The sequence below is a fragment of the Sceloporus occidentalis genome, unplaced genomic scaffold (genome assembly GCF_023333645.1).
Source record: "Sceloporus occidentalis isolate IW3139 unplaced genomic scaffold, rSceOcc1.0.p SCAF_6, whole genome shotgun sequence".
Taxonomy (NCBI): domain Eukaryota; kingdom Metazoa; phylum Chordata; class Lepidosauria; order Squamata; family Phrynosomatidae; genus Sceloporus; species Sceloporus occidentalis.
In genome coordinates this window covers 18,792,941-18,807,543 of record NW_028316986.1, presented here as the reverse complement: position 1 = coordinate 18,807,543, position 14,603 = coordinate 18,792,941, and the positions used below count along the sequence as shown (strand labels likewise).

At 42.0% G+C, this 14,603-nt stretch overlaps 1 protein-coding gene across 2 annotated transcripts in view; it reads left to right on the top strand.

The window, feature by feature from the left end:
- The window catches only part of STON1 (stonin 1), a 29,672-nt gene extending 27,162 nt beyond the window's left edge, over nt 1–2,510 (top strand). For both annotated transcript variants that reach the window (XM_089528965.1, XM_089528966.1), the window contains exon 5: nt 962–2,510. The gene's annotated coding sequence lies outside the window, so the exon portion shown is untranslated. The remainder of the gene's footprint in view (nt 1–961) is intronic.
- The last annotated feature ends 12,093 nt before the right edge of the window (nt 2,511–14,603 follow it).

The window sequence follows — 14,603 nt, the reverse complement described above, 5'->3', positions numbered from 1 at the left end:
TGTTAAAGGTATGCAATCTGTCTTCCTTAAAGTTTGGTAGCTACCACAACCCATCACTGATCATTGCCCTGTCTTTTTAAATGCTTTAAAACTACAAAAGAATGTTGGCAGCAAAGTTCAGATACCAATTGAAGTGTGACTTGATGAGCAGAAGAAAAAAAATCTTAAAATCCATCCAGCAATTGAACAAATGCCTAAAATTCTTGCAGTGTCAAGAAAGAGCTAAGCCATACATTTGTTTTGGCTCACTGTTCATAGGAAAGCATGAGGCAGTAAGGGAAATGAACTTGGAACTTAGCTGTCATCTCCTTTTGCCCATCCAGCCCCACCACAATCTTTGTTTTGAGATTTTGCCTCTTAATGGATATGTTTTAAATTGTTTTTAATTCTAATGATAATGTAATCATATTAACTTTGGTTAATGTTAGCTGATATATATTTTTATCTTTATCAGTTTTAATGTTTGAGCCCTGGGAAAAATAATATCATACTAGGCATGCTATAGTCCAAGCTTTCAAGCCTATCTTTAAGTCCTGAAAAGTTGAAAGTTGAGTTCTCAGGCTGCTATAGTGTGTAACAAATACCCAAACTCTACTTTGGCTGGTGAGTTAGTATTTTATTTATATTTAATATCATCATTCAGATAGCGTTCCACCTGGCTCTGGACAGTTAGAATACAATAATGAAGGCAGACACTGTGCATAAGTATAATCAACATGGCCCTTGTCTTTTGCCACAGAAGGTACAGTACAAGAAAGAGACAGGCTGGAATGCATCAAGTGCAAAGAAAGAAAATAGGATACCTCCAGAGGCACAATGATGTGTATTATTAAATCTAATATGTTTCTCACTGAATTGTAGGAACATGAGAATCTGTCTTTTACAGAGGCTTTCCATCTAGCTCAATATCCCATTATTGAGCCTTCAAATGTTGTTAGACTATACCTTCTATCTTTTTCAGCATACATGACCAGTTGCCAAAGATTATGAGGGAGTTATCTTAACAGCATTCGGGGATCTGAGTCTGAGAACAGCCGGCGTCTGTTATTACTAATTCTACCTGGAGATGCCAGGTATTGAACCTGAGGTCTTTAGCATGCAAAACACATCTTGCCATGTGTAGCCCTTATTCTTCACCCTAAGGAAAGCCACTTTCATTTTAGGAATCTTACACATTGCAACAAGGTTTTGTGCTCTGAAACTGGCTGTGCCCTAAATATAAAGTATAAGGAAGAATAAAATCTGAAGCCCATAAAAGATCCTTTTATGCAGTTGTAAGACATTTTCCTTTTTTCATAAGATAGAATACAGCAAATGCAAGGAAAGGGTTCTATATTATATTAAGGTAAGGCATAGTGGAACAATTGGATTATAAGGGATGTCAATAAAAAAGTTAGCTCGGAGGAGGATAGTTATTCCTAATTTGTAATTCTTTGACCTCTGTCCCAAATCAAACATGTTCTTCCTGTGACAGTGCAAATGACAGTTGGAATAGGTCACTTCCAATTTTGAAGATCTTTTGATGAAAGTGAACTGCACCAAAAGAGAGATTAGAGCCTCTGATATTTCATGTTGTACAAAGTAATGATAGGACCAGGGATTTATCATGTGTATAAAAAAGGGAGATGCTCAGAAGTAACGGCTGGATTGGGAGGAGAGGTGAGAGAGAGGACAAGGATCGTGTTTGGTGGTTAGGAATGCAAGGGAGGATACAGTGATCAGCTGCCTTGTAATTCATGTAAACCTGTTTACTACTTTGGTGGTGATACTGGCATTCATTTATTATGTAGTCTTAATCAAAGATTAGTGTGATTTCTTTGCCCTTCAGAATGAAACTACTATGTGGTGCTATTCCCATGTACCCATGAGAAGCGTACAAGGAAATGATGAAATCCTAACTGAAAATCTGCATGTATTTTCTTCCCAAAGATCTAAAATTTTGACAAGGAATTTCTCTTGCTTGCTGACCTTGTACCAGTGTGGTGAAAGACAGGATGATCATAAGGAAAGGGAACACTATTCATTCATTTATGTACAGTAAATTTAATGCAATGTATTAGCAAGTACTGTAGCTTATTTTTTAGCTATCATGTCTGTATATTTCTAAATGCTGTTGGGTTGGATCATGACTAAAGTCCCATTGATTTTAGTGGGTTTACTCTATGTATGATTAAATCTGGTCATTGTTTGGTATAATCCAAAGATGACCATTGTTGGAAGCGTTAACTCTTCAAGTGTTACTTGGACAGTTTGCGAAATGTCAGTGCTGAAACAGTATATTGCCACCATTACACTCCTTACACTAGTCTCCTTACACTATTTTTAATAGAAGTATATTTTAGTGGATTTAAATGTGTAACGCAGTTTGCTACTGAAATCAGTAGTAGGCAGATGTAACTTTGGTACCTGTATGAATTCAAGAGGTTTTTTTAAAAAGTAAATTATGCTTAATATAAGAAATCTTCTGTATAATTGCTAAAAGAAACTAAAGCTTTATCCTTGTAACAGTATTTTATAGATATTGTTTTGAAACATTAAAATTATATATTTTGAAGAAAAATAATTGCTTTGGTATCCCCCCCCAAAGGAACCTTGTAGGTGAAAATAACTGTAAATAGTAAAACTTAGCAGCAGCAAAGACCCTATTACTCTGCACATTATACACACATTACAATACCTACTTCTTGCTTTTATATACATTATTGGTATCTTTGCACCAAATGTGTGAAGAGAAACATCTCCCCCACTCTTCACACAGATTGAGAGAGCACACACTTCATTGCAGAAGTAACATTGATGTGCTCTTAGCTGGCATCTTCTCTCATCCTATTCTTTTTCTCACCCTGTGAAACCTGAATATGAGCTCAACATGGGTAGAAATGGAGGCTGATCCGTTAGGGCAAGTGGGGCACCACTGCTCAGATTCTGGCTCCCAATAGCCATCCTGTTCCTTCCTACCTCCTCATTTGCCAGTCCATGGGGTGGTAGTGAGACATACGTTTCCCACAGAATTAAATCAAGTATGAAAAGAGACCACAGTATTGTTTGGTACTGTTGGACAGATATTAAGGAATTATTTTCCTCCAAGGAAAAGGACAAACCAGAATTAGTTGGTTTCACCTTCCATTGACCACTCTGTCCTACTAGCCTTGATGGGCACCAGTGATCTCTCTGATATCTGACGTTAACCTTTCCTGACATCACACCACTCCCTCATACTTGGGCAAAAAAGCATTGTTTCCTGTCAAATGTGTTGAGCCACTACACACCGAGACAGTCCCATTTCCTCCATGGAGGCTACAAAGTCCTGAACCACACTTAAGACCATCTCAACCAGTTTGTACAGGGAAGCTGTTCAGAAGCTTGATGGATGATAAATGAACAGCAGTCCTCATTTGCCTCTGGCCCAACACCAGGTACAGACAGTCAAAGCCTGCCCCGTAGTGGAAAGGTTTCCCAGTGAGCAAAATAAAGCTTTTATGAACCACCACAACTCTCCCTGACTCTGCCTTAGGATACTGTTCCATAGAGGAATCTCTTTTCCTGTAGCTTGCATCCATTGTTCCGGGTCCTATTCTCTGGAGCAGCAGAAAACAAGCTTGCTCCATCCTCAATATGACACCCCTTCAAATATTTAAACAAGGCAATCATATCACCTCTTAACCTCTTCTCCAGGCCAAACATAGCCAGCTCCCTAAGTCTCCTCATAAAGCATGGTTTCCAGACCTTTCACCATTTTGATTCCCCTCTGGACACGCTCCAGCTTGACATCCTTTTTGAATTGTACCAAGAACTGTACACAGATGAAGGCTAATATATGGCAGTCCACAAGGGATGCAGTTGCTGTTGCAGAAAGATCAAACAATTGTCGACTCTTTCCCTCAAGGCTCAGATAAGCCCAGTGATCATCGTTTCATTGTGAATTTCTGTTTGAATACTGTGTACTTAAAAAAACAACTCAGTTGGCCCTCCTTATCCACGGATTCAGCCAATGACAGCTTGAAAAATATTCAACCACAAAAGGTTAAAAAAATTCCAAACCTTGATTGTGTCATTTTATATGAGACAATTTTACTACACTATTGTATACAGTAGTCCTTCAATTCACGGGTTAGGGTTGAAGGACCCCCATGTATGTAGAAAAGCCACACATAAAAAAAATCACTATTTTTACCTAAGAGAACACCTCTCTCAGAACCTCCAGGTCCTCCAGTGCAACTCTGTGGTCAACATCTGTTAGAAATTGATCATAAAATAATGCTGGAGGACCTACAAATGCCTAGAGTAGTGGTTTCTCTAGGAACCTCTAGGTACTCCAGCACAACTCTATGGTCAGCTTCCAGCATAATTGCACTGGAGGACTTAAGAGATTTCTAGAGAGAACGTAATAAACAAAACAACAAATAATTAAATCTGCAAAAGTCAAAGCCATAAATGTGGAGGGTCTACTGTATAATGGGATCAAGGGTGTCTCTAAGGGGATGCGGACTGCACCAGGTGACATCCTAAGCAGTGTGTGACACTATTGCTCCCCAAACATCTGCCTTTTGCAGAAACAGGCTGTGGCATTCGCCTGCATCCCTTTAAAGTGCTGAAGCCCAGTGGAAGAGATGGTGTGGCAGAAACGAGGCTCAGTGAGAGGAGAAAGGAGAGGCCTCAGGTTTTTAATTCGTTTTAAAAAATTAAGTTAAAAATTTTAATTTTAAATCTTTATTCTTTTAAAATTTCCTTTAAAAACATCACATCACAAATTTTCACTCTAATCAATGAAAGTATATACATGTAAATACATTTAGGCTGTGCATATGATAGTGCAATTTAAAGGAATAATTTTAATTTTGCTTATTATTTATGTCACAGCTATTGCCATTACATTTAGTGATCTACGGGAATTAAGATTCATGAGTAACTTTAGTACAAAAAAGTTAGTAAGGATTGTGTATTTTGTGGTAGGGGGCCAATGGGGGTGACTCCATGAGTTACTGCACTGAGTTATGCCAAATCTAGTGACACTACTTGAGCATCCTCGGATTTTGGTAACAACAGGGGTCCTGGAACCGAACCCCAGCAGATGTCCAGCATCTACTGTGGTATCATTTCATTTTAAACTGCCCTGAAAGGTTATTTTATAAGTTTTGATTTTTTTTTAATTGTCTAATGCTGTTTTATTGTTTGTGGCCTACCCTAAAATCTTTGGATACGGGGCAGGATCCATTTATTTTCATAAATTGTAAGTAGAAACTCCCATCCTCCACTCCCCATGCAGCACTGGTGATGGGACCTATAGTTCCACCCATCTGGAGGAAACTAGGGGTGTATCCGTGCTAGTAGATTATAGTAATTCCATACCACTTTAATTGCTATAGTTCTGTCTCATGGAATCCTGGGTTTTGTAGTTCAGTGAGGTATGTAGAATTCTTTGCCAGGAAGCTCTAGTGCAGATGTTCAGCAGGTCCCTAGCAGAAAATCTAAAGGACCTCACCAAACTACAGGTCCCCAGGATTCTGTCAGATGGAGCCATGGCAGTTAGAGTGGTATCAAAGCGTTATAACTATAGTGTAACCATACCCTATGGTACATAAACCAACTCACGGCTTCTAGCTTTATGACTCCCGGGAAGCAGACAGATCTGGTGTGAGTCCTTTGGGTGTGGGACAAGAAATTACAAATTAAACTTCCTCCTGTATCTTCACCTTTGGCCCAAACAAGGAACTAGGAACGTCTTCAGCTTTCATGGGAAATATTTCTGTTCCCTGAAGCTAGCTTTCCTGGAGTCTGAGTTTATCAAAACCTAATCCACCATTACTCGTTGATGCAGTGATTGCTCAACACTTGCTGTCTGCTGATTGACAAAACTGGCACAATGAATGCCTGTCATTGACATCTGTGATTGCATGATTGCATGTTTTCCTTCAGTCCTATTTAAAGACTATAATCTTTCTGTTCCGGTTTATTGTTGCACAGCACACTGTATGATATTGACAGGCATCAGTATGTAAATTCGGGAGTGCGAGAAGACAAAATCAGCTCCAAGAACTTTCCACCTGCAGAAACATGTGAGTGTGGGTCTGAGGCACTCCAGATCTGCCTATTACACGGACACAGTGACAATCTTTGTGGTGATTCCAGGTGGTCCAAAGGACTAGCAGAGATCAGTGTGAGCATAAGTAGTGTATGAGATGTGAGAGGCAGTGACCTAAGGCCTGGCCACTGTCATTCATGCCTGACTAGCATCTAGATAGGGTTGCTGTAATGTTACTGTTCAAAGATAAGACTCAGTGATTTCCAACCTGTGCGGGCCGAGCTTGCAGTATTCCAGCTCGCAGAAACCCTGTCAATTTCCAGTCTACAGTCTACAGCTGCCCCTTCATATCTGTGGGGCATTCATTCCAGACCTCCCCCCCCCATGGATAAGAAAGAATGTAGGACCTGAAGTCCCATTGCCATCTATGGTAGTGCATTGTGTGCACAGCCCTTAGTGCGGCCATGTGCATGCACCTCCATTAAAAACAACAGGGCTTACCGTCCATGCAAGGGCAAATCCATGGATGGCAAGCCCATGGATGACGAGAGCCCATTGTACCACTGGCTATTCAAGGGAAGTAATAGTGCCACTATATTCTGCTCTGGTCAGGCCCCACCTGGAATATTGTGTCCAGTGCTGGGTGCCACAATTCAAAAAGGACATTGAGAAACTGGAGTGTGTCCAAAGGAGGGCGACTAAAATGGTGAAGGGTCTGGAAACCTTGCCCTATGAGGAACGCCTTAGGGAGCTGGGGATGTTTAGCCTGGAGAAAAGAAGGCTAAGAGGTGATATGATAGCTCTGTTTAAATATTTGAAGGGATGTCATATTGAGGAGGGAGCAAGCTTGTTTTCTGCTGTTCCAGAGACTAGGACCTGGAGCAATGGATGCAAGCTCCAGGAAAAGAGAGTCCACCTCAACATTAGGAGGAACTTTCTGACAGTAAGGGCTGTTCAACAGTGGAACACACTCCCTCGGAGTGTAGTGGAGTCTCCCTCCTTGGAGGTCTTCAAACGGAGGCTGGATGGCCATATGTTGGGGATGCTTTGATTTGGATTTCCTGCATGGCAGGGGGTTGGACTGGATGGCCCTTGTGGTCTCTTCCAACTCTGATTCTATGATTCTATGATTCTATGCTGACTAGGGGTTATGGGAGTTAAAAGTCCTACATCTAAGAACCGAAGTGTGGGAAGTACTGCTCTAGAAGTAGAGTTCAAAGATATAGCTGTGTTAGTCTGTAGAATCAGTACATAGAGAGATCTTGTAGCACCTTTGAGACTAACTGAAAGAAAGAAGTTGGCAGCATGAGCTTTTGTAGACTTAAATCTACTTTCTCAGGAGCATTTGAGGAAATGCATCTGAGGAAGTAGACGTAAGTCTATGAAAGCCCATGCTGCCAATTTAAGGTCCTCCATTTTTCTTAAATGCCCTACATTTTGGACTATTGTCCTATATGTTGGTCTAAATTTTGTCCTACATTTTGTCCCGGTTTTTAGTAGAGAATTATGGCAACCCTAAGGAAGGGGTACAGCTCTTAGGCCTCACTAAGCTACAAACCCTTGAATGCCACAGGAGGCAGCCATAGCAGTAAAAGTGGACTAATAGCATTAAAACAGTGTGGTGCAGTATTCTCCTTAGTCTCAGAGGAAGGCAGTGGCAAATCTCTGAACCAATCTTGCCAAGAAAACCCATGTTCTAGGGTTTGGCTTACAGTTTCAGTCAGTCCGAAATGACATAAAGGGCATAAAACACATACACAGCGGGGGTGGTGGGTGGTGGTGGGGACAGTGGGGAAGAGAAAATGAAGGCACTGCTCCTCCAAATCCTTCCCCTTTACATGAAATTTGCTACTAGTCCACAATGTCTAGCATTGCAGAGAGTGAGAAACTGAAAATCGTTCATACCTTATATTTGCTGTGCTCGTATTCTCGTGATCATTTTGCCCGACCCTTTGCTTTAGATACCTAAACTGTATTTAAAAATTCACAAATAAAGTTTAAAGTTATTGCAATGCTAGACATTTGTGGGAACTCAAAGAAAATTTCATTTGGAGGGCGAAACGTCCAGAATAAACTCTTCCAGAACCAGCCACATAGCCGAAAACCCCACAGAAAACTTGGGACCATTTTGAATAAAGTGGATAAACCTGCAAAGGCAGGTTTACAGTTGGACATGAAGAAAACAAAAATAACAACCGCAGATGATTCACATAAATGTAAAGTAAATGATCTACTTGATCTGCATGTGAGGAAGTAGACCAAGGTGCGTTACAGACCGCCCAAAATGGGCGGTCTCGCGCCGCTGCCGGTTGCTGCATCCGGGAACCGCAGCAGCCAAACCGCGTGGTTCCCGGGAGCAGCAACAAAGAAGCACCAAAATGGCGCTTCTTCCTGGGCCCCGGAAGAAGCACCGCAAGGCACGAGGCGTGCACTCGTGGCGCCACTTCCGGTGCGTGACGTCCGGACGCTATGCGTCCGATACGTCAACATGGCAGCCCCCATCTATATAGGGCGCCGCCATTTTGTACGCGCGGAGAAGTCACGCCGCTTCCTAACCCTAGTACGCACTCCGCGCGTACTATATGCCCGTCTGTGACGGGCCCAAATCTACAAAAGCTTATGCTACAACTTCTTTCTTTCAGTCTCAAAGTTGCTACAAGATCCCTTTGCATAATGATAGGGAGGTATAACATTTCACACACTCCATACCAGAGCCTTATAATATGGTTTTCTAGGTCACGTCTGATCATTCCCTCCTCCCTGCAGAATCCATTACTTTGCAACAGAGAAGCAGCATCTGTGGTTCCCAGATTCCCGGGTGCTTAGCAAAAATGAAAATCTCCTCTAGAAACATTGGGGGGGGGGGGGGGAGACTGTGTAGTCTGCAAGGTTTTCATTTCAGGCAGATGTTGATAAAATTAGCTTTTGCCAGTATTCCACTTTTCTAAAGCAATACTTGCTTAAAACAGAAGAGGGCATTAGGTATCTATCGTGAACAATTTTTTTTTAAAAAGATTATAGCTCTCAAGATCAGTCTATATTATTTCAGTAAAAACCCAACGTGAAATATATACCATCATTAGCTATTAGGCAGAGTAAAAAATATTCATATGTTTAAGAGAGCAACTCATTGCTCTCATAATTTATCTAAAGTATCACCATTGTCTAAAGCAGTGGTGGGATTCATGTCACCTTCCAGTTGTTGTCAGATTCCAAGTCCCATCAGCTCTAGCCAACATAACCAGTGCAAGGAATGTTGGGAATTACACTCCCACAATTTCCAGAGGCCTGCATGATACCATCCTTGGTTTAAACCTCCCCTGCCCCACTGGTAAGTTAAACTCATGAATAAGGAAAGGTTGATTAAAGACATTATTTGTTGTTAAATGAGTTAGCACAAGCCAATGAGCAACAGCAAATCACTAGAATGACTGGTAAAAGTAATTCTTCTTGTCTGTCTGAGTCACTGACCTACAACCCTCTTGAATGGTGGTGGCATCCCATTTGCTCACTACTTATGACTCTTCCCAGAATCAGTTACTTTAAAGCCTGAGCATCATGACAATTCAAAAGTTGGTTGTTGTTCTTGCTGCTGCACCAGTTGTTTCTGACTAACGGAGGCTCTATCACTGGGTTGCCTTGTGAGATTTCTTCAGAAGGAGCTTGCCATTGCCTTTTGAGGCTGTGAAAATGTCACTTGCCCAAGGTTACCCAATGGGTTTCCATGACCAAGTGGGGATTCAAACCTCAGGGCAGCCGCTAGGGGTCCTGGGGAATGGAAAACTGGCCCCACTTCATTTTATGCTCCTCAAGGTGTAGATTTTTTTGGGGAAAGTTTACTTTTACTAATTCATTTTGTGACTTGTTCAAAAGCCCCTAAAACAATTCATTGCAGTCAACATTACAAAAATGTGTTAGCTACTTGTTATGTTACTCATTGTGTTGTTACTGTTTTTATCAACCAAGGGACAGGAGGGGGTTTAAGACTGATAAAGGGATAACACAGACCTTGAAAAATTCTGCTGCAAATCCCTCTAAAAATATTGTTTAAAATGTTGTCTTTGGGCACTTAATGACATCACTGAGGTTGTCTCAGGTTTTGGCCTGGAAACTTTTGAGGATTGGAACAATTCTGAATCAGCAACCCTACAGACCAACCATATTTTATCTAGATTTTTTGGGGCAAAACACTGCTGGTTGCATCTGGGATAGGAACCCCAGATCTCAGGACCCAAATCCCCTTTGATAGTCCTCAGGGCAAAGGAAGGGAATCTCAGGGCAAGAGTGCATTTATGCTTCCTTTTTTAGACTTCAGAGTTTTTTATTTAAATGCCTTGGCCTGTGCAGTGGTGGTCAGTACTTAAGGTCTCATGCTTGATGAAATCAGAGTGGCTTCCCCTTATAACATCACCATGCCCTGTCCTCTGTGACATCATAAGGGGGGCATCCCTTGCTCTCAGGTTTTGGTCCCACAATTTCAGAGTGTGGGAGAGTCCTGAGCTGGCAATCCTAGCGTGGGGCCTTGTGTGAGTCCTACACATTGTGGCTCTTTACAGTGAGAGCCACTGTGGGGCAGTGGTTTGAGTGCTGGATTGCAACTCTGGAAACCAGGATTTGATTCCCAGCTTGGCCATGTAACCTCACTGGGTGACCTTGGGAAAGTCACACACTCTCAGCCTCAGGAGAAGCAATGGCAAACTTCCTCTGAGCAAATTTTGCCATGAATACTCCATGATAGGTGCACCTTACGGTCTCCATAAGTTGGAAATGACTTGAAGGCACACAGCACACATTGTATTACATTTTCTAAGTGCACAGAATGATCAGTTTGGAAGGAAATGTTGGTGTCTTTCTTGTTCACCCCAGTTGTCTCCCAAAGCGTAGATCCTAATGATTCCCAAGTATTTCAGATGAGTTTCATCTACTGGTGGAAAATACACATAAATGAACAAGTCAATGTCATCGAATCCAGCATGTCGACAGTGTCATTAAGTAAATCTGGTTGCCATGTGGAATTGCTTTAGGAGAAAATTACCTTTCCTCTTTGTCTCATTTGTGAGGTTTCAGCTTACTATCTTATTATGAATGCTGCTGCCTTGCAGTATGTGAAGGTGTTAGCCTGACTATATAATTATAGGACTGTCAGGAGGTTTGGGTTTCTTTTTTCTTTTCTTTTTTAAAACCTCAATTAAAATCCCTTCTTTTTAAAGGTGGTGTAATTCATCTTAAAATCAACAACTGAACTCAAGTTTTATGCAGGAGATGAGCAGATCGTATTGTGGCAGGCAGATGGTGCTGTGGTACTGACAGTTGCCACAACTAGCGTCACACAACCCCAGTGTGAGAGAAACACTATGGTGAGATGCCAGATGAAGTAATGGTAACGTTCTTTAAAAATAATAATAAAAAAGCTTGATTGCTTCTTGCTAATGAGCTCTGGTAGTGCAGGAGTTTAGTGCAAACATTTCCATTCCTGCTAGAAGTATAACAACAGTCCTGCTGGTACAGATCAAAATGCTGCCTAGTTCACCAGAATCAGAGAATTACAGTCGGAAGGGATACCAAGAGTCATCTAATCCAAACTGCGACTGATGCAGGAAGTCAACTGCTAAAGGAACCCTGACAGATGGTGGACCTTATCACACGTGGGGGGGTTTGCAGCTCAGATCCGCAGTCACTCCTGTTCTAGCAATGCAAAGCGTGATGTTTTTTCACACCAGATCCAGAGTCACTCCTGTCTAACAATGCGAATTAAGGTTAAAACGTGATGTTTTACCACACCTGGTGGCCTTTCTGTTGCCCTTCTGAATTGAGAGGGAAGCAAAGTAAGTTCTATTCCAAGCAAGTCACGTGATGCAGATTCAAGCAAAGTGGAGTGAGTGCACATTGTATTACCACACCAGAGGGTTCAACTATTCGAATTGGCACCCTTGCACATGCTCAGTGGGGCTCTGGACGCTGCCCTCCTTCCCTGCCCCCTCCTTAGCTGTCATCCTTCATGGGGTGAAGAAGCAGTCAGGGGATGATGGGATAGCTCACTGGGGGTCGCTGGGGCCAGGATCGAGATGCAGGAGAAGGCAAGGGATGATGGGATAGCTCGCTGGGGGTCTCTGGGGCCAGGATCGGGATGCAGGAGAAGGCAGGAGATGATGGGAATGATGGGATGGGTTGCAGGGTGGCAGAGGGGGTAAGATGGCATGAAGGAGGAGGAGGGGAATGACGGAGCAGGATGCAGGGGGCCAAGGGGGGTGACATCGGAGTCGTTTTCCACACCAGACCAATTCACAGTGCAACTGAAGTGAGCCTGGAAGCGAATTCTGTGAAGTCACCTTTTTTCGGTTTTACCAAAATGAGGGGTCACTTTGGAATCACTGCGGAAGCACCTTGCAAGGAGCTCCCATAGAAAGGAATGGCGTCTGATATCACATTCGCGTTACGACATGAATGTGCATCGTTGGAAGTGCAGTCATGTCGGAACTGAGCCGGAAAATTTCCAAAAAGCTCCGTGTGATATACTCCGGTGACACAACCTCTGTTTAGAAACCTCTGACAAAGGAGAGTCCACCACCTTTGGCTGGTAATGTCTGGAAGTTTAGTTGCAATCTTCTTCCTTGCAATTTGAATCTACTGACCTTTTAAGCCACTGTGAATTTTTAGCTTTCTCCCTTATTTATTTAGTATTGATTGAGTTGGCTTTATATCTCCACTGTTTATTACTTTTTTAAAAAAATGGATGAATGCTATCAATTTTTTATGTCTTAGTAGCTGCAGGAACATTTCATGCCCAAGGTGTAAAACAGACATTTTGGGAAGGGCTGGACATCTTTGGAGAGTCCCAGGATCCAGTTGCTGGAATCTCTATGTTGGCTTGGGAAACAGCCTTGCCTAAAATGCTAGTAAGCTGTTGTCACAGTGTAGGTAAAACCAACTGAGGCCTCATCTACATTGCACTTTAAGTGTCATGGCTCAGTGCTATGGTATTCTGGGATTTGTAGTTTTGTGCGCTATTTACCCTTCTCTGTCAGAGAGCTCTGGTGCCACAACAAACTGCAAACCTCAAGATTCTATAGGATGGAGCCTTGAGAGTTAAAGCAGTGTCAAACAGCATTAATTCTGCAGTGCAGATGCAGTCCTAGATAGATCAGTGTTCTACCTTGGTTTTAGGCCATATATATAGAACACTCTCTCTCTCTCTCTCTCTCTCTCTCTCTCTCTATATATATATATATATATATTTAAAGGTTCAAATGCCTGCAAACGTTTTCAGATCAATCCTGGTTGAAACTTGTATAACTTATATGTTCCAACTGCCCAATTTGCCAGGGACAGTCCCAATTAACCTTCTGTCGACCCACTTCTTCATTGCTTTAAAAATAGCCCAGTCTCTCTCTCTTCCTCTCAATTTCCCCCATTGTCCTCAGCTTACTTCAGTTGCTGCAAAGTGAATTCAAAATGCAAAAGTAGTCAATTAATCAGAAGTTGGGAGAGGAGAAGTTAGCATCTTGTCTTTTGCAGTAGGATCAGGCAAAAGCAAACTTTAGCAGCCTCTCCTAGCTTGCATGCACCTCCCTGTTAATACAGTACCTTCTACCATCTTGACTACACTCTGAGGATGTGTGGCCACACAACTGTGAAATGTTGAATGTATGATAGTTGTAGCAAGCTCAGTAGTGTATATGTGCGTATTGTAATAGGGAATCTGTTATGAATTTAAAAGACCCTTTTTATATAAAAGACAGGGCAATATAATAGTTTTAAAGTTATTTAATTGTTTTTTAAATTAAACATTTTAATGATGTACTATTTTTAAATTGTATTGCTTTTTAATTTTCTGTTAGCTGCTTTGAGTCCCTATATTGGGAGAAAGGCAGGATATAAAATAATAATAACAACAACAACAATAAGTGCAGGATTGACATCCTTCCCCAAAGGTTTATTGTCATGGTTTGTTGTTTACAAGAAATATTCTTATTAAAAAAAACCCCGAACACAGAACAATAAAAATAGAGCAGCAGAAAGAAGATAGGGTGACCAGATTTCAAAGGGTAGCCTTGATTCTCAGGGTCTGGACCTTCTTCTCCAGTCCTCAGGGCAAAGGGGAAGAATCTCAGGGCGAGAGCACTGTCTTGCAAGGTATGTGAACATACATTTCCCTCATTTGCTAGACATGGCGTTTTCTGTTTGAATGGCATCCTCTGTGCGACTGTGGTTGATGCTTAGGGTCTCATCCTTAATGGCATCAGCAGGGCAGACTCTTGCAATATCAACAGTGCCTCTCTTCTGCGATATCACAAGGGGTCATCCCTAGGTCTCAGGATCTGAGCCTGAAATTTCAAGGCCTGATAACCCTGACCTGGCAACCTTGAAATAAAGAAGAAAGTGCAATGATGGCTGGCAACTTTCATGTCCATGTGGTGGCAAAACTGCTCTGAACTTTAAATGAGGTACAAGATGGTAAGAACTGTTCAATAGTGGAACACACTCCCTTTGAGTGTGGTAGTCTCAAGGCCCTGAGGGTCGAGGAGGAAGGGTTGGTATCTTGCTATCTAACTCCTGCCAGTATCAAGTTCTGTCTCCCCCC